The sequence below is a fragment of the Falco rusticolus genome, chromosome 5 (genome assembly GCF_015220075.1).
Source record: "Falco rusticolus isolate bFalRus1 chromosome 5, bFalRus1.pri, whole genome shotgun sequence".
Classification (NCBI taxonomy): Eukaryota; Metazoa; Chordata; class Aves; order Falconiformes; family Falconidae; genus Falco; species Falco rusticolus.
In genome coordinates, this window is record NC_051191.1 from 57,059,510 (window position 1) to 57,078,725 (window position 19,216).

Genomic DNA, 19,216 nt, shown 5'->3' on the forward strand with positions numbered 1-19,216 from the left:
CTTGGGAATTTCCCATCTTAAAAGAGATTGTGAGGAAGCCAGGCAGCCTCAGCTGTTTTCGGCTTTCATCACAGGGTTAAAGGAACAAAAGAGACCCCCCAAAAAAAATAAGCAGGAAGAGGGTGGGAGTTGGAAGGAATCCCAAATCTGGGGCCTCCCTCCAGGTAGTGTCAGCACAGGGTTAGTGCGAGAGCCCCGGTCACAGCGGTGGGTCTGTGGGTCTGCTCCCAGCAGAGGAGCCAGGGGAGTGAAGAGACCAAAATACACAATTATGGCAGGGCTCACCTACCATTTTTCCTCCCCAGCCGGGCAGATAACAAACTGTACTCTCCAGCACGATGGGCGGCCTTAGTTTCACAGCAAAGGCTGTAGCAAAACCGGGAGGAAAGCAGCCTCAAGGGAAACTACCCCCTTGTAATTACTAACTCAATAAAAGAAGCTGTTTGCAAGCAATTAAGCAGCAACCCCAACACGGTGGGGACCCGGGCAGCAGGGAGGTTTGTGGTTTGACAATCGATGTATGTTTCAAAATGTTTGTTGTGATTATTTTTGGCATGTGCTGCAAAAACAAATGGTGGATGGTGCAGAGATGCCAGGCAAGCAGCTCTGCTCAAGGTCTTGCTCCAGCAGCTTTGGAAACTCCCAAGTTCCCAAAAGCCTTGACCTTTGGTCCTGGCCACTGCTGGTCAATGCAGTCAGTGAAGTGAAGTGAAGCTCTCCAAACCTGGGCCCTGCCAGGGTGTTTTCTGCATGAAGAGAAACTATTTCTCAGTACAAATCTTGGCACAGACCCAGACAAGAGCAGAGGAGATGGTATTGGCTACTGCTGGTCTCCGAGGCGCAGAGCTGGCTGTGAGAGATGACATCGGAGGCAGAAGTAAACGAGGTCAGCACAGGAAAAGTGGTGATTAATGAACCAAGATGTGCTCCCAGAAAGAAGCCCTTTTTCAGACATGCATGCCTGGTGGCAGCCCAGGGCACCAAGGAGGTGGCTGGCCAGAGGTCCCTGGATGTCCCATAGGTGACCATCTTCTCCCTCGGTCACATCAGATGTTGCCCCATGAGGATCCAGCACATGGACAACCCAGTGTACATGCATGGGGTCACATGTGAACAGCACCACGCACCCGCATGAGTGCTCTTGCTGCCCAGATTAGGCAGGCAGCTGTAAGGAGGCACTCAGCAGCACATTTCTTCTCCAGCGGGCAGGGGCTGGGGTCCCCCAGCAGAGGCAGGGCTGCACAGGAGGCAGCAGAGCTCAGCCAGACGTACACAGCTGGGCGCAGAGGAGAGCCTGGGGACAGCCACATCCCTGGAGGGGATTTCACCACTCCCCAGGCCTTGGCTGGGGATGCCAGCAGGCTCCGTGGGCATTGGTGGGTTGGCAGAGCACTCAGGAAAGCTGACATTTCCGCATGACGGGGTGTTAGCTGCTCCCAGAAAGGAAGGCAGGGAGGTTTGCAGGGAGGTTTGCTGTGATCCTGCACACACTGGCTTGATGTCTGCAAGGAAAAGCCCTGGGAGGTGCCTGTGTTCCTGCAAGGTGCCTGCAGTGCCCCAAGCTCTGGGCTGGCTGCACATGTCTGGGTAAAGTAGGATGGGGAACAGCCACCCCCCTCCTGCTCTGGTGTGACCCCGGGAGGGCATCTCTCGGGGAGGGGCGGGGGGGGGGGAGTCGGGCAATGCTGTGCAAAGGGGCCTTCCCCTTTAAAGCCTGCAGAGGTGTTATTTAGCTGGAAAAAATGGTTCACCGTGATGATGGAAATTGTATTTCACTAATTGTCCGAGGAGAGAGAGAAAGAGCGAGAGAAAAAGACCTTCCTTCCCTCTGACAGGTTCAGGAATTTTTTCCACTAATCAAGAAGAAAAACAAAACGCTTGCACTGGGAGGGGGATGGGAGGAAAAGGGGGGTCTCCCTGGTGTCCCATAAACCTGGTGGCTATGGACAAAACACCGCATTTGCAGCATAGCCTTGCCCTGGAAAGTTTGAAGCAGTGCTGGCCAGCCAGCAGAATGAATAGGGAGCACACCTCTCACTCACAGAGAACCCCACTTCGGAGCATCCCAGGATTTACCCAGGGGCAGCTCCCTCCCAGAAGGATGAACAAATCCAGATGAGGCTCTTGGTCTACAAAGGGCAGGACCAGCACCTGCTACAGCGAGGCAGACAGCTAGTGGTGCAAGTTTGTCCCCAGGGAGGAATGGGGGATGCTCTATTCATCAGAGCATCCCACTGGATTCATCAGCTGGTTGTAAAAGGACTGAAATGGGTGCTCTCCACATTTGAGTTTGGCTGGCTCTCCTGGCTCCACCAAGGCAGGTGTGAACAGCCTGGTAATCAAATAAAACTTCCCCAGCACAGCCACCTTCAAGTGCATTAAATGAAACAGAAAGGAGCAGTTGAACAGGATTTGCAGTTTTTTCCCCATGATACATATTTTCCCTTTTCCATGGATAGTCCCACCGGGTACGCTGCAACCTATTGTTGTAAGTATTTATTTACTCAGGTTTTGTAGATAGTTTCAAAGCTCATGGCCAGGAAGGAGCAACCAGATGCTGTTACCATGTCCCCAGTTTCCCACTCTGAACACAGATGCAGAGCCAGGCACAACCCCCAGACCCAGAGCTGAACCCCGTTCCCTTCCCTCCCTGCTGTAACCCAGCCATTAAAAAGCAGGATATTTGATTGTACGTTCATCCTGTGTGTTTTTTTCCCAAGCAAGAGGTTAGCTAGTTGGAGTGGTTTGGATTAAGGAACTGCTGCTCCTTTTGGAGAGAAGGTTGGGTTGGGTGGATGGGTGTAGGAGAAGCCCTGGGAGCTTGAAAGGTTCCCACTGCCATGGGGAGGAAGAGCAGGGGCTGATACACCACTGGTCTCCAAGGAAGGCCAGCCAGCAACAGGGGATTTTTTCTAGCTGGAAAACATTTTTAAAAACCCTCTAAGGAACCTGGATGCATGTGAACACCCATCCAGGAAGCGGGAGCCCTCGGGCAGCAAACAGCAGGAGCTGGTGCAGTGCTGCTGAGCCCACTGTGGTGCTCCACCTGCGCCATGGGTGTAGCTGGGGAAGGACATCATCGCTGCTGGCAGCATTTCTGGCATTTGGGCCATCTATGGCTACAAAGCCAAAGTGTCACAAGCTTGGCCGGCAGCCACCTTGCAGCTCGCAGCCCAGGGTCCCTTTCCTGGGTCGTGCCAGTTGAGTGTGGCAGAGACAGCCATTTTAGTCAGACAAGGCACAAACACTAGGATCTGGAGGAGACCTAGTGGTTGGGTTTTTCAGAAGCAGGAACATACATGTGTAGGTGACTCTACCTACACATCCAGGACTAGAAGCACCCAGCTGGGTCTACAGCATCCAGGAAAGACATTCCACTGCTCCCCACCTGTGTTCAATGAGCTGTCAGGTCCCGTGGAGACCAGGATATGACAACTTCCCTGCCAGGCCTCCTGCTGGGCCACGGGTAGGGCAGGTGGGCCCTCAGCCTCAAATGTAACAAGTCCTTATTGAATTGGAGTGGAGGGAAGCAAGAGCCTGGTGATACCTGAATGTCTATGCTCAGCTGGAGCAGGTACCATCTGGGACTTACTGCTGACTAAGGGCAGTGTTCACTGCAGTGCTTGAATGTGGGAAAGCAGCAAGCTCTGCTGCTCCCCAGGACTGGTAGGACCTGGATCCCTGGGGTGTCACTGAATGGGAGATGTCACAGTGCCAGGTTTTGGCTGTATCAGAGGTGCTTTGGATATGGGTGTCTGTATCTCAGGCCTCCATCTCTAGTATGGAGTGCCGGTAGTTCTCATTCACAGGTTTGAAAAAGGACCTGAGACGTTTGTCAGGAGCTGCAAGAACCAGCTACTGGGAGACAGAGTGAACTTGCAAAGGAGTAGGAAGATAAAGCTAAGCCCAAGAAAGGAAGGAGTTTCTTTTTGGGAACTTTTTCTTTCACTCCTTTCCACCCCTCACCCAAAGACCCCTCCTACTTGCCAGGAAACTTGGTGGGGGCAAGCATTTTGCCACCTGGCTTATGCACGCACCAGTCAAGGAAACAATTCTGCAATTGAAAGAGGAAATCTCTGTCCCGGCTATTTCCAACCTCTATTGTTTGTTACTCAACTCATGCATTACACAGACCAGTAAGCAAGGCAGCAAGATTGCAACACTATGCATGTGCTTTCAGACATTTAATTTTAGCACTGAAAGAAGGATTTGTGGTAGCGAGAAAGCCCAGTTCTAAGGAAAGAGGAAATCTGTGATTCTGACACTTGATTTTGACCATAAAAGGAGGCAGATCACGAGTGACCTAACAGGTTTAGTCATTTAGGCTGTAATCCTCAGGGAGTCCAGAGGATCCCTGGTGGGGTTTTCCCATCCTGAAGGAACCAGGTCGCTTGGGAGCCCGGGGCAGGGCTGAAGTCCTCGAGTGACTAGAGCTTTGTGCTTTAGATTAAGCTCCTGATCTTTGGACTTTTTCTCTGGGCAGCACGGGTCTCACACACACCCCTTTCCAAGCGGAAAGCACTGGACCTCGACACCATTCCTCCTACAGACCCAGATGTGTTTATAAAGGCACTTGTCAACGTGTTGTCCAAAATCTTCCCACCTTTTCCCAATACCAGGGTTCTCTTCAGCTGCAGGCATAAAAGGCAGTTTGAAAAGAAGTTGAATTTAAGGAATTTAGGAATAAATGATGCTCCAGAGGGAGATCCTGTGCAGCACTGGGGGCTGAGTTCAAAATGCAGAAGCCCCCTTTGCCTTGTCCTGCACCAGGTTGCCTTCTGCGGTGTGGCTTAGTCCCCTGCCAGTGGGGGCTTAAAAGGCAAAAGCTCTCTGCACTGGGAAGAAAATTGGGACTGATGCATGGCAGCTTTTCTCTGCAGAGACACATCCTGAGACAGCGAGACCTGCCTCCATGCTGAGCAAAGGCAGCTTGTCTGGTGTTGGCTGCAGTCCCACAGATACCCTGACTCTGTGTTGCAGGGGTTCTCCTACTAGAAATACAGCAAAGAAATACACAAATCTACCAAAATCCCTGTGGCTTAGGGGTAAGTCCATCCGTCTATCTGTCCCTGCCCCCACCCCCCACCTCCCCTAAACTGGTAAGCACAAAGCAAACCCCAAACCTCAACTGCTCCTCACCCTGCTGCTGCCAGGGCAAAGGCACCAGGTGTGGGGATGAGGCCGAGGTCCTTGCTGCATGCCCAGCTGTGGGTAAAACCTACACCCAGCATATCCCAGTTTTCTCCCCAGTGGCTGCAGGGAGGGTTAGTGCTGGGACTCCCTTGAGAGACTTCTGCAAGCCTGCCCAGGCCTCAGGAGCATGGTTGTACTAGTAGCTTCCTAAAATGCAGAAGCACCCTTGTGTTTTTTTGGAAATCTTGCAGATATAACATGCTTTCGATTCCTCAAAAATGGGGTTCTGCATGTGACCAGAGGCACTGTCCTCTTTCCTCCTGGTCCCTTCCCCTTCCACAAACACACGTGTGCACAGCTTGTGATGGGAGACAGGGAGTCTCCTCCTTCTTTTTAGTGGTCAGCAGGGCTACGTTTCATTCATCAACAGGTCAGCTATGCTTGTTTCATTCAGAAAGTTGCCAAATCCTGGCAGGTTGTGAAAGGGGAAGGCAGGAAGCTGGAGAAGGTGAAACAGGGGTGTGTTTTAAAAAAAGAAAGAAACCTTTCTTTTTTCTGAGTACCTGGTTGTGCAAGACCCCAAGGATCTTGCTTTGACTGTGAAACAAAACCATCATGATGTAGCTCTGGCCGAGGGTCAACATTGGCTGTGTTTGGTTTGTCATATCAATGAAAAAAAAAGGGAAGAAAAGAAAGAAAAAGAGCTCTTCTTGCTGCATCTCTTGAAATAGCTGGATTGCAGATCCTGGCTCACCTCTGCAAGGGTGGAGGGGATGGGAGCAGGTCCAGGCAGCTGGCTGAGGGGCAGCCTTGGGCTCTGTGCTTTTTTTGAGCTGTGGGTGCTTTTCTGCACCTCCAAGAGCTAAAGCAGTACCGACATCAGGAGGGTGTCCCATGGGCTCCTCCATCACTATGCTGGTTCCTGATGGCAGCTTGGGAGCGGGAGAAGTGCCAAGCATTCTTTGCTTGTCTGGACCCAGCAAGAAGCCCAGTCTGGCTGACGGGTCAGGGTTTATGGAAGAGGAAGGAGAAGGAGAAACATACATATTGAGAGCTAAATTCAACTGTGCAGACCAGGGTAACTTTTACTCCTGTACATATCTGTCCTCCCCATGTACGACACCCCAGTGGGGAAGAGAGCAAGGCTTTCTCATCCAGTGAAATCCCGGACTGCAAGACCTGGGTGCATAGTCCTTGCAGTATATCTTTGCCAGCTGGCCAGGGTGGCCAAGAGCAGGACGCAGGGACTCAGCGAGGCCCCTCAGCCTTTCACCCTGCAGCAGATGCCCCCGACCCCAAATGGGTCCACGCAGAGTGCCCTGCTGCTGGGCTAGAGCATGGGAGCTGGGCTGGAAAAGGCACTCCTAGGACACAGCAGAGGTCAAACCGAGGGACAGGTGCTGGAAAAGCTGCCAAGACCATCATGGAAAGAGGAGACACTGAGGGGAGAAGGCTGCTTCCATCTGAGGACCTAGTGGCTGCAGAGGGGCAGCCTGGGCTGACCCCTTGCCCTGATGCCACAGGCAGGCTCACCGGGGAAGCAGTGATGGAGGTAAAGCGTGGGTGAGCAGGTGGCTGGGGTGACCACCCATGGGTGCCCCATCCTCCCCGCTGGGCTGTTTTGCAGTCACCAGCCAAGGCAGGAATGTCAGGAATGCAAAGTCCCGGCATGCTGCCCTGTCATCCACCACACACCCCCCCTCGGCTGCCCCCCACTTCTCTAGCAGTAAGAACAGGATATTCACTCGAATGAGGAGCGACATACACTCACACACATCTTGTTATCAGGAAAAAACACTCAGTCAGCGTCTGGAATGGGCTCTGATTAACCATGTGGCCACCAGGGCTTCCTTGTGGGGCCACAGGGAAAGTGCCCACTCATGATGGGGTACGGGCAAGCAGGCAGCAGTGGGTCGGAGCTGATGGGGCCACCGGCACGGCGAGGGCTGGAGGTGAGCATTGAATGCTGGCACAGCCCTGCCATGACCCAGTGGTCCCTTGCCCCCTGTCCTCCCTCCTGGCAGAGCTGCAAGGTAGCAGGGTGAGCCCCTACAGAGGGGAGCATCCAGCCTGTGGCCAGCGTTCCCCCCTCTTTGCTGTGGTGATGCCGGGACACCCAGGCTGAGTGGTGCCCCCAGCCCCCTCTGCCTGCGTTGGCCACCCTGAGTCATGTCAACACATCCCCGCTTCCAGCACCGGCTCTGCAAAGACGTCCTGTCTCAGGTAAACAGGATCTCGCCGCACTGCGTGACCTTGTTTACCTCCCTGAAAGAATTTGGCTGGAATTTTTTTTTATTATTTTTTTTCTTCCTAAAGGCTGGTGAGTCACCCTACAGAAATGCGCGCTGCCTTTCCATACTGACTCACCCGGCTGCCCGCACTCCCGCCTCTCCCTCCTGCCCCCCGGCTCCAGGGCAGGAGAGAAGCCCCCTCTCACCCGATGATACAACCCGTGTGCCAGTGCCGGTGGCCATGGTGGCGGTGGTGACAGTGGTGTCTCTGCCACAGGAAGCGTGGCTCAACACTTGGGCAGCCCCTGTGCCAAAACACAGGAAGAGCACCAAGAAATTACCCCGTGCATTGTCAACTCCAAAAACACCAAAGAAAACAAAACAAAGCAAAAAAACCAAACCAAAACAAAAAACAAAATTGGCCTCACTAGAACAATTGCCCAGGAGAAAAGAAAAGAAAAAAAAAAAAAGAGGCCAATGGACCTGGCCCAGTGCCAGAACCCTTGTTTTCCTTTCCCAACACAATGCACGTTAAATAATACTTCCTTCTTGCAACAAGGCCCTCCTGGGCCGGTTTTTGTTTTTCTCCCCTGCTGCACGGGTGTCGGTCATGGCAGCTGGCTTCTGTCATGGGAGCTTCAGCACTTCAGGGCTGCTGCTTCTCCCCACTGCCATGGATTGCCTGTTCCCAGCACTGTGGAGAAGCAAGGGCCTCGCGGCTGTGTTGCCCAGCTCCCCCCAGCTTTCCTGCGGGGACAGTGGGGCTCTTCAGTGCTTCTAATGACCTCCCCCACCCACCGGCATTATCCACGTTTAGCTGCTTTGCAGGATAATATCTCTTTAAGGTAAGCTAGGTTGCCATCCCAAGCCACCTCCATGTAGCCATACCCAAGTTACCAAGACATCCATACAAGCTAATCATGGCAGTCATATCATATATGTCAATTTATTGCCAGATTAAATAAAACAGAGTAATGAAACAAGATACATCGCATGTGGGATGAATGGTTTCATGACATTTCTGGTCAGGCTTCCAGGCTGGGATAAGGGGAACCCCTGTTACTTGCACCTTGTCTCTTCAGTTCCCATTCGGCTTGCACTCAGATTTCTTTTCTTTGGGATTTCTCTTCCCAATAACAGTGTCACTGGCACCCGACCGACTGTATTTAGACGTCTGTGTTACAGAGGAATCCACATAAAACTGTTTTTGTTTATTCTAACTTATTTCCTGAGAAATTTAGCATCTAAGACATCATGCCTCTCATTTGTTGGCAGTATCAATCAAGAGTCTTCAAGGGGCTGATCAGATCCATGTCTCTTAGAGGATTATTGGGTTTTCTGATTAAATGGCAGGTGCAAGAAGGAAAGGAGTTGCCCTTTTTTTTAAATCAAAATGGGGTCTTTGCACACGAAATGGCATTACTTCAGCTGTATGTATGTTTCCCCAGATTTCTGCTTGCTTACCTGAGGACACAGGATGCTGGATAAGATGGACCCAGTGGTTCTTGCTCAGAGATGTGGCACATCTCCATTACCGGCAAGTCTCGGAGCTCAGTCAATGGCATGCACAGCTGGCCAGCCTTGTCCTGGTACAAGGAAAGAGGGCCAGACTGCGGTGGAGGAGCAGATGGCAGGTCTACGTTGGCATTAGACATAAATGTCCACTGACACCCTGAGCTGAGCAAACTTGTTTCCAAGATTGACTTTGTGCACTGACATTCCTGAGGCAATCCAGAGAAGCCAGATCCAAGGTCCCGCCTACCTGCATTGTCTGAGCTTAAACTTCAGGTCCTGCCTCTGGGTGATGGATTTGTGTTCTGGGTAATAATAAATACCTTGTGAAGGTGACATCTTCTTGGCACTGTTTTAATCTGTTCTTCTCCCACCCAGAAAATAAGCCTGTCCCCTGCTACAGGGCGCACGTGGTCAGTCACAACAGTAGTCAGGTAACCTCTTGGTCAGCAAAAGCTGGCTTCTGAGCAATCACTAGCCATGTCAAAGAGGTTTTGGAGATGGATTAGTGGGAGGTCTTTAGGAAGGAAACTGAGGCAGAGCTGGGATGCAGCACGCAGCCTGGCAGAAGGCTGGGTGTTTGTACTTCCCCTGTGTTTGCTGTGCTCTCTGTGCATTCCCAAACCTGTCCATGTGTGGTAGTAACTCTGGTCACTCACCGGGGCAGAAAGCTCACCTTCTTGGCCAACGGTGGGATTTACCTCACAGCAGACATCTAAACATTGGCTCTGAACTCTCAGCCAGCTGTCTCAGCTCCCTCTATAGCCAACAGAGCAAGACAGGCAAGTCCAGAAATCAACTCCCTGGCTTAATTTTTTTAAGGTTGGGATGAATCATGTTGTGGCAGTGCTCAACGCTCTCCTTTGTCTAGAGAAGGAGACAAGAGCTGCTAGTGTTTGACTGCTTCATTTTCAGTCAGCTCAATTTAAGGTGCTTAATTTTTAGCTGGCAAACACCAAGCACAGTGAATCCCACCTCAGGAGAACAATGTGCGAGTGTATGACAAGCAGCAGCAAGTCCAGGAGCATAGCTCCCGTCTTGATTTAGTTAACTATAGTTAGTGCTAAAATTTGACCATGGGAACCACTGCTTCAGCAAAAACCTGCTTGGTCAACATGCAGAACACACCTGGTCTTCCAGAATGTGTCCCCTGGGGACCTTGAAAGATGTAGGAAAGAGTTGTTGGGGCTAGCAACTTGCTTCTGAGCATGGGGTTTTCCTTGGATCTGGCACAGCACTTGTTTTTATTAGCTACTAAACCTTTGGCAATTCATCAGCCCCTGATAACACAAGTAAAAACCTGGAATAGCCAATCCCAAACATTTAGCCCAAATCACTGTGTATATGTGTCCTCACACCTGGTGGGAGTAACCAGGTTGGCCATATTTGCTTCTATGTCCAGGTCAACCCCTATGAAGAAGTCTCAGTGATGGAGAGCAACACTGCTGGCAGATCTACCTTCCACTAGTGAGAACTTGGTGGAAACTTTCACCCAGCAAAATGTTTGTTGCTTGGCCTCCTCTGCTAAGGGAGCAGGTGCTGGAGGTTGTTTGGCTAGCTGATTAAACAAATCCCAGCATTCCTGCCAGACCAGGTGAAACCAAGGCTTTTCAGCTGTGTCGTCCCTACAAGCTCATCAAGCAGCAATCAGCAGCTCAGTTAGTGCTGAATACTTAGCTTAGAGACACAGAGTGTCATTCTGGTCATAGCCCTAATGGCAACCATGAGTTCAGCTTTGAAATGGCTCTCCAAAACACCGCACAACTAGGATAAATAAAGGACAATATTCACATCAAGATAGTCCAGGTTGTCTCAATATTGCTGTGAGCGTGCTCTTCAAACCATTTTTAATGTTCTTCAGGACTCAGGCTTGGAGGTCTATGTAGACAAGTGGTAGGCTCAGCTGGTTGTGGGACATCTCATATGCGAGCCTGTTGAAAACTTGTCAGTGTCATGCCAACTCACCAGTCTGAGGTATTTTCAAGGTGACTGTCAGCATGATCACTTCCCATAGCAACCTGCCACAGGGAATATATGCTATTTTAACTGGGAAAGTCCATCTCTAGCTCTATTTTCTCTGCACCTCATTTGTGGCTGCTCCACTAACTACAATGGCAAGTCCAGCAAGATCCCATTTTGATTATGGAGGCAGGTACACGTCTGGGATGTGTAAAACCCTCCAGGCTGATCTGTATCACAGAAAGTGGGAAGCAATGATGGTGACATCAGCCATGGCTGAGTGATGAAAAGTCATGCGAACATTTTTAAAAGGAATAAGACACTACCCCATTTATTTGGTATCCCCCAGCTCACTCAGGTATAAACATCCTGCAGATGATGGTAACCCTACATTGAATGAAAGATTGCTAGTTCAACAATCCACTGGTGCATGACCCATTCTCATCTTCTGTGAACAGAGGTTTTACCGGAGATACGTTTTTACATTCCTTGTGCAATATGTGGCTTTACTTAGTGTTTACACTACCATTTCTTTTGTACATCCTCTTTTCACAAATACCCACTTCTAAAACCACTGGCCGTGGACATGCAGAGCTGCAGCAGGTACATTGATAGTGACAGCTTTATGGTGACACCTATAACATTGATTGTCTATTTTTCCTCATGTTTAAATTATTTACATGTTTATTCTACAAAACAGTTCTATTGATTAGCAATTTCCTTTGCATGAACTTCGAGGTGTTATGATGACTAGTGACTTAGAGTCCTACATCTTTTAGGGGGGTTCAATTACCCATTTGACCAAATTGTACCAAGAACCATCCTTCAGTTGGGTTTTGCAAGTAGATGGTGCTGTATCTATCAATCAGGCTGAACGAACCTCAGCAACAAATCTGACTGTGCTGCGATTTCAGGCTCTTCCTAAGAAAACTTTCTGAAATGCAATCTAGGGCTGTACAATTTCAGATGGGAAGCGTAACTGCCTACTGAGAAAAATGAGAACATACACTCCATTTTAAGCCCATTACAGAAAGGAATTACTTAGACAGTCACGCGGACGCAAAGCTAATATCATCCCCTAGATAGTAACTGCTGCATCTAGTACTGCTCAGCAATGTGCAGAAATAGAAGTGGACAGAAATCCACCCAGACAAAAGCCAAGATTTTTTTTTCTGATGTCTTCGGGTGCCCAGACATGGCTCCTGAGCTGTGAACATCCTGTTGGGCTGCCTGTGTCCCTGTGCTCCCTCTTTGCCCCCATTCTCCCAGACACCTGCAGTTTTCTTTGAAGCAGGGACAAGGCGAACATTTCCCAGAGACATGTCAGGACGCAGAGAGAAAAGCAGAGAGATGGATTCTATCTGTCAACTTGCGATGAAATACAGTGACACCCCCCTCCCCCCCAGCCCCAAAAGAAAGCTTAATTTTCTCTCGTTAAAAAAAGTGTTTGGCTCAATCCCTAGACCAGCTGCTTCCTACATAAATAAGAGGCATGAACGGTGTACAGAAAAGAATATTTGACATTCCTAATCAATTAGATAAGGGGAAAAAACAGCCCATTTTCCTGTTCAAAATAAAATTATCATGGTTACTTCAGATTTCAAGGGCGTTTATCTTTCAGCTTCAGACAGAGGGGCACTCAGTAGGCTGCAGGTTGCTGACCCTGGGCTGAAGAATGACTAAGCTGCCAGCTGGGATGGAGAAGCCCAGACCTGGCTCTAGCAGGGTGCTGAGATGGGAATAGCCATGGCAGTTGCAAGCCAGGTCAAGTGTGTTTTGGTAGAGCCGGGCTTTTGCAAGCACTGTGTCAGACCGGGAATAACTGGCAGAATGGGGGGAAGGAGTTAAACCACCTCAAACCAGATTGTTCAAGAGAATCTTGCCTGTGCACTCCCTGGCTTTGAAAACTTGTATAAACATTTAACCAAGGAAATGCCAAGGAAATCAAGGTGAGGAAGAAGGTGGCTGGGAGGGCTGTAAGAGAACGCAGGCGCCTTCCCTACCCCAGTTCAGCTCAGGACGCTTCAGTGAAAGAGGCACAACCTGAGACATGTAGGGTATGTTCAACCCAAAAGCACAGAAGGCTCCAGAACCTGGGGCAGATGCTGGGCATTGGTGCCAGCCCCACAGCAGAGGCAGGAGGCACAGGCGCAGGGGCACGGTGCCCTCTCCTCGAAGAGCACATGTCTCTGCATCACCAGCATCCTTTGAGGCCTCTCCACAGACCGCTGGAGAAAGGACAAGATTTTTGAGATGACTGGCTCTGCTGTCTCCCAGTTCAGGGAAAAGCAGCAGCCCCACAGTGCTGCCCTTTGCAGTGCCTTGGTGCAGCCAAGGTTGGCGGGTGGACTGCAGGCACTTTGCATGTTTTTTTACCCCAAGCAGCTCCAGGTCCCCATGTGCAGTTCCTGGAAACTTCAGGCTGGGTGTCTGTATCGGAAGTCTTGATTGCTGCTGCTTTGCTTTTGCAATAATAATTCTCTGTTCTTCCAGGATTTGTCAGGACAGCATGTTTCTCCAGGAAAAAAAATACACAAATAGGGCAACAAAACGTCTGAGCCTGCAAACCCCTGCGCAGACCTAGAGGAGCCCTCTGGAGACTGCGCTCACCATGAAATCCTGGGCCTGTGGTGCCACCTAATGAACAAGCGCCGTGCAAAGTACGCGTGCATGCTGCTGTGCACTGGGGAATCAGGCGAAGGTGGTGGAAGGCTTCCTTACCACACTTCATTCCACTCTCATGCCGTTCGTCCCTCTCCCAGTGCTTAATTTATTCGATCCCTGCAATCCAGCCGTTAGGCAGCAGATAATACTAACCCTCTTCTGTGGACGAGTCACAGAGCAACTTTTTGCCAAGCCCAAATACACCAGACAAGTCAGCAGTAGTTGAGTAACAAATTAGAGTTAACTCCATTCTCTGCATCAGTGCTGGAAATACTGCTTCCAAGGGACAGGGCAGAGGGGTGACATGGTGCGGTGTTGTGACCTGCACCTTTGCCCTGGGCTAACTGGCTCGTTCCCCGTGCAGCAACAGCACCCTCCTGAGTGACAAGCCATGAACTTCCATTTTTTAGGAGGCAGAAGTTGGGCTTCATTTCATTGGTGAGGACAGTGGTCAGGCAGAGGATCAGGAATGGCTCTAAAGGGCCTGAGGACATTCCTTCAGAGAGAAACCAGCTGGTGTTTGGGTTTTACACAGAAAATCATCAAAGAGAAGGAGAACAAATGCTCCACATGAAGTGCAAGCTTTGTGCTGGTCACAACAACCGCCTTATACTCACAGACCAAGACACTGAGGTGCTTCCCAGGACTGCACTCAGGTTTCTGGCCTCTGCTGATACAAGGAGGCATCCCAAAGGACAAACCATCTCCAGGGGCACGGAGCTGCCTAGAAGCAGCAGGCAGAAAATGTGTGAGAACTCAGTCCCTCCTCGGAGCTTAGAAGTTAGGGTTGTGCGTTCCTCCTGCTCCATTTACCTTCTCTGCCGTGATCTCAGGCCAGGCACCCATCAGAGCAGAGGCCTCTTGTAAAGGTGTTGTCACAGAGCACATCATGCATTAAATGGTAGCTGTGTGGTCAGAGCCTTCTCCCAGAAAGTGGGAGGTCTGAGCTAAGTGTTCTCCTCAGCCTGTAGGGACTGTAATTCACTCTTCCCACCAGCCTGGTCTGCTCTACCTTGCACAGCATGGCACGGCGGGGCATGGTTTGGTATGGTATGTCTGCAACATGGGTGAAGATCACCTCCTAGCTTCTGGACCCCAAGGGCATCACCCAGACGCGCCCTGCCGTGAAGGTTGGGTGCCAGCTTCTGGCACCAAAGCAGGAGATCTGAACACAAATGCCAATCACATCATGGATGGTGCAGATGTTGAAACCTTAGCTAAGTGTGAAACAGACTCTGGCCCCGTACCTGGTTTTTAAGTCTTTCAGAATTTTCAGACTGCTTCAGGCAGGAGGAAAGTGAACACTGCAACTCTGGCCCCTTCACAGTGGAAAGAATGGGAGACATGGACTGTCTCATGGAAATAGTCCTCTGTGGAAAGACACATTTTTAGGGCTGGGTGCTCTTGCTCTACAGGCAGGAGGTGCTATGAAAGGATCATACATGAGAGTGGGAGTCTTTGGAAGTTTTAAGCCATGAACAGCTGAAGAAGTTTCTATAGAGCATGTGGCAGCCAAGGCTTTTCAAAGACATATCATATGTCCACAGATAGGCAGGCTTTCACTAAAACAACAAAACTCAAATTAATTGAAACAACAAAACACAATTTAATTGAAACCACAAAAATATTTTTTTAAAAAACAAACCCACAAAAGCACTTATTTTCCCTTGCCCACCTACACTTCAAGCTAGGCTTGAAGTGTGAGCATTGAAAATGCTACTACAGTTTCCCATAGAGGAATTTATCTGAACTGTACTTTGTGTACCAAACCAGCGTACGTCACTCTTGCCGTGACAGAGACGAAGTACTCAGTACTCAGCACCCAGCAGCCAAAGAGAAGAAAGACTGTTCACTAGCCAAGTGTTTATCTTGGAAAGCAGAGACTGGCATTTCAGCACCTTCACTAGGACCTGTTTATGTATTTTGCATGAGTCAGGCACTGGATAACATGTACAGTCAGGGATCAGGATCAGGACACAGATCTCCTCTTGCCCAGGAAAATGACCATGAGGTGAGATGTGACACACCTGTTCCCTGGCCCAGGGAACTCTGAATTCTTCTTGCACCAAGTGAGACAACTTCTGTAAGTGAATGTGTATTGCTCTGGAGATAGACTATAGTCTGGTGTTTGGGGCAGTCTCCCAGAAGATGGGATTTCATGGCCCTGAAAGACAGAGGAAGGACTGGACCTTGATCACCCGCACTGCTGGGTGTGTGCTATAACTGTTGAGCTACTGTTTAACACGTAGGAAAACAACAAGACCTCTTCCAGTGGCATTTTAAAAGAAAATTTTCGTCACTGAATCTGCTCTGGGCAGTAGCTGAGCTTTTCAAGAAAGTCTGGGATGAAACACCTACCTGATGGTTCCCAGTCACACCTGAGTGTAAGCCAAGCTGTAGAGGAACACCGAGCTGCCCACCAAGTTGAGGTGCACTAAGGGACAAGTGCCAGTGGTGTGGTGTTTAGACAATCACCATCTGGGACTCAGTGGTTACCATCCCATTTAGTTGGTACTCCAGGTGCCTCAGATCTGCACCCAAGGCATGGCCACAATGAGACAGAAATGTGGGTGCTCTGATCTAAAGAGGATGAAAGGCTGAAGTAGAAAACTGTCATGTATGCCTTGTAAGGGGTAAAGAAACCCCAGGCGAGGAAAAAAGAGGTTAAGGATGAAAGAAAAATGGCATTGAAGCCACAGAAGGTATTTTTCTTCATGACAGACCCCAACCAGAGCTCTCAGCATGACTTAAGCTTGGGCCGGATGATCTTTACCGCCTAGGACTAGCTCCATCGGCCAAGGCAAGGGGACTTCCATGTTTGTTTTCCCTGTGTGTGTCGGCAGGAGGCGGAGCACTGCTTTGCACTGGGGCTGGGGCTCACTGGCCATCTACTGTCAGGAAATCCCTGTGCTGGGAGCAGTAGATCAGAGCCAGGTGAGGAACGCACAGCAGAAGTACAGCTTGAAACATACTGTTCACTGGCTGCTGTCACAAGGGTTCCGGGTAAAGCGAGATGCTGCCAACTCAGCAGGGGACAGCTGCTTGCTTTCCATGGGTTTTAAGGAACTAACATTAGTAATTGATGTGCACATACCAAGAGGTCAGTTTTTCTGGTGCCCTTGGGCTTAATGGCACCGGTACCCCGTGCACCCTGCCTGTGCTTTGCTGTGCTTCCAGCCAGCTTAGGGGTCTGGGCGTGCTGCTCTCCTGGGCCCGGGCAGCGCTGCCCGTGCCCGTTCACTGTCTTGAATTTCTGTGATGTGTTAGGAGGCTGCCTGCAGAAACCATGATCTGCGTGTGAAACGGACCTGCGCTTGCAGAGCAGCATGATGAGTGCCACCTACTGAGAATTAAACATACAGCACCACGGGGAGAGGCCGGTCCCCCCACCAAGCCAGCGGTACATCGCAAACGGCGTCGGCAGTGTGGCTCTCCGTGGCTGCCAGCTCCCGTGACATTACGGAGTCATGGCAGCACCGTGCTCGCAGGCTGCCAAGGCTGCTTCTGCTGCAAGGTCGTTTCTTGAAGCTTCATCAAGCAACATTTCTTCAGGGATGTGCTGGGTTGTTTTGGAGCTATACTGATCTTTGCTGCAGTATTCTGGGGGGGGAAATCCCTGGCAGGATTAGGCTTTGTAAAATATAAATGACCATTAATAAATTTTTAGTGTTAATGTAAATGCTTGTATCAACTGGAAGCTAAATCGCTTAATCAGGCTAGTAGCAATTAAAATGGTAATTTTTTCTGTACTAGATTCTGCTTGCAATTTTTACCCAAGTAAAACTCTTTGAAGTTAATTGGAAATTTGATTAAAGACTCCGGGATCTGGGTCTTTAAATTTGTACTAAGGAAAGTTCAATATTTGCTTTGGTTTTCTGCACATTGAGTTCACTTCTATATGTTAGTGCAACTGTACAATTAGCCATAACGAGAACAACTCCAATAAAGATTTCTGTAATCTAGTTCTTGATATACTTTAGAAAAGGTCTTGTATCACAGAATGGCTTTTAAAGTACTGCTAAAACAAGCTAAAAGATCTGAAAAAAAAACCTTGATTGCTTAAATTGTTTAATTATTTCTAGTCCCTATAAATGGCTTAGTAATATTCACTTAATGGTAATTCAGAACTCGGGATGGCATGAAAGGAAGGGAGATGTTCTTACTCTTACCCTTTAGGCTCATTTTTCGGTTGCCGGGGGGGGTGGTGGGGTGGTGGAAACCAAACAAAAACACACTGCCAAAAAACCTACTCAAATTATATTATAACCATTAGTAGAACAAAAAGAAACTGTGGTGTGACAGCTTGAAAAAGTTACATTTTTGTCCAGAATGTTGCAAAAAAACCCCAAACAAACAAACCCTCTGAGACAAAAAAGTGACCAGACTATGGTGAGACACTTAGTAGCATTTTCTGAAAAGTAAAAGGAGCCACAGGCAGCCTGTTGTGGTACTGAAGACACTCGAAGAACCATGGTCGGTGTAGCAGTCCAGACTCACACAGGTTTCACTCCAGCCAGTACAACCACAGGTGAGAATAAAGTCCCTGCGAAGGAAGGAGGACTTGCACGGAAAAATCCCCCAGCAAACAAGGAATAGATATTTTTGTTATGTCGTGGGATTTGCCTGGAACTTTATTGCATGCTGATGTCATCTTGTGGACAGATCATCCTTCCAGGCAAAAGAGTGCTCTTTCGAAAGCTGCAACATAACTGATGCAAATATTGTTTAAACTTCACTTGGGTCAGTTGCTGGTGTGAGAAAAGGGAAAAGCAGAAAGAAAGAAGGGAATAATTGTGCAGAAATTACACCGATGATGCAGAGCATATGGGTTCTTGTTGCATACCTCTGTTTATAAGAAGAGTATTGTAGCTTGCCATCAACATGCAGGTTGATTCACTTTGAGAAATCCTTTAATATTCATTAATAAAGTTTCTTTAATTTTGAAATATACATATTCTTGACCTTAAAAAGATACATATTAAATAACAGATTATAAATATCCTATACTAAGAAGTGCAACAGTTTATCAATAGTGGACTATTCTGCAAGTTTGTTGTGACTGTAGGATTTATTTATTTATTTATTTTATCCTAAAGTGGTCATTGGAGCACAGTTTCTTCCATTTTGAAGTTTGGCACTGCAGTAATTGGATTCAAGTGCAAGGAAAGGGGTTATAAACAGGTCGCTGCAGTTCAGGGAAATGTTCTGCTCTTCTTTTGTCTCTGCTTTTTCTGAAGATCTTAATTTTGAGAAACAAAGTAGTTTATCTTAAATATTTTTCTCTATTCCCTCTAAGAAATAGAAGCATAATATGAGAAAGGAAGAGTTCAGAAGAAGGTCAAAGATTCATTATTATTATTATCATTATTTTTACTATTATTTTGCAATATGGTACAAAAACCTTGAATATTCAATGGCTATACTGTTACAGAACCAATTCTACATTACAGACTGCTAGGTCTGCATAATGGTTAGCCCAACAGCCACAAGTCCCTGACAGCGCGCTTTGAGCTCTTAAATGGCTGCAGAAAAAATAAGCAACCTGCCAGTTACTGCATCCACAGGTATGGATTGTGTATGTTGTGTGAAAACGAATGCTTTCAAAGTGAATGATGAACATTAACTTGCTCTCAGCATAGACTTCCTTTTGCATAATATTTGCAATTTGAACAGTAAGGCTCATCCCATCACAAACTTTGCATATGAACAGCATCCAG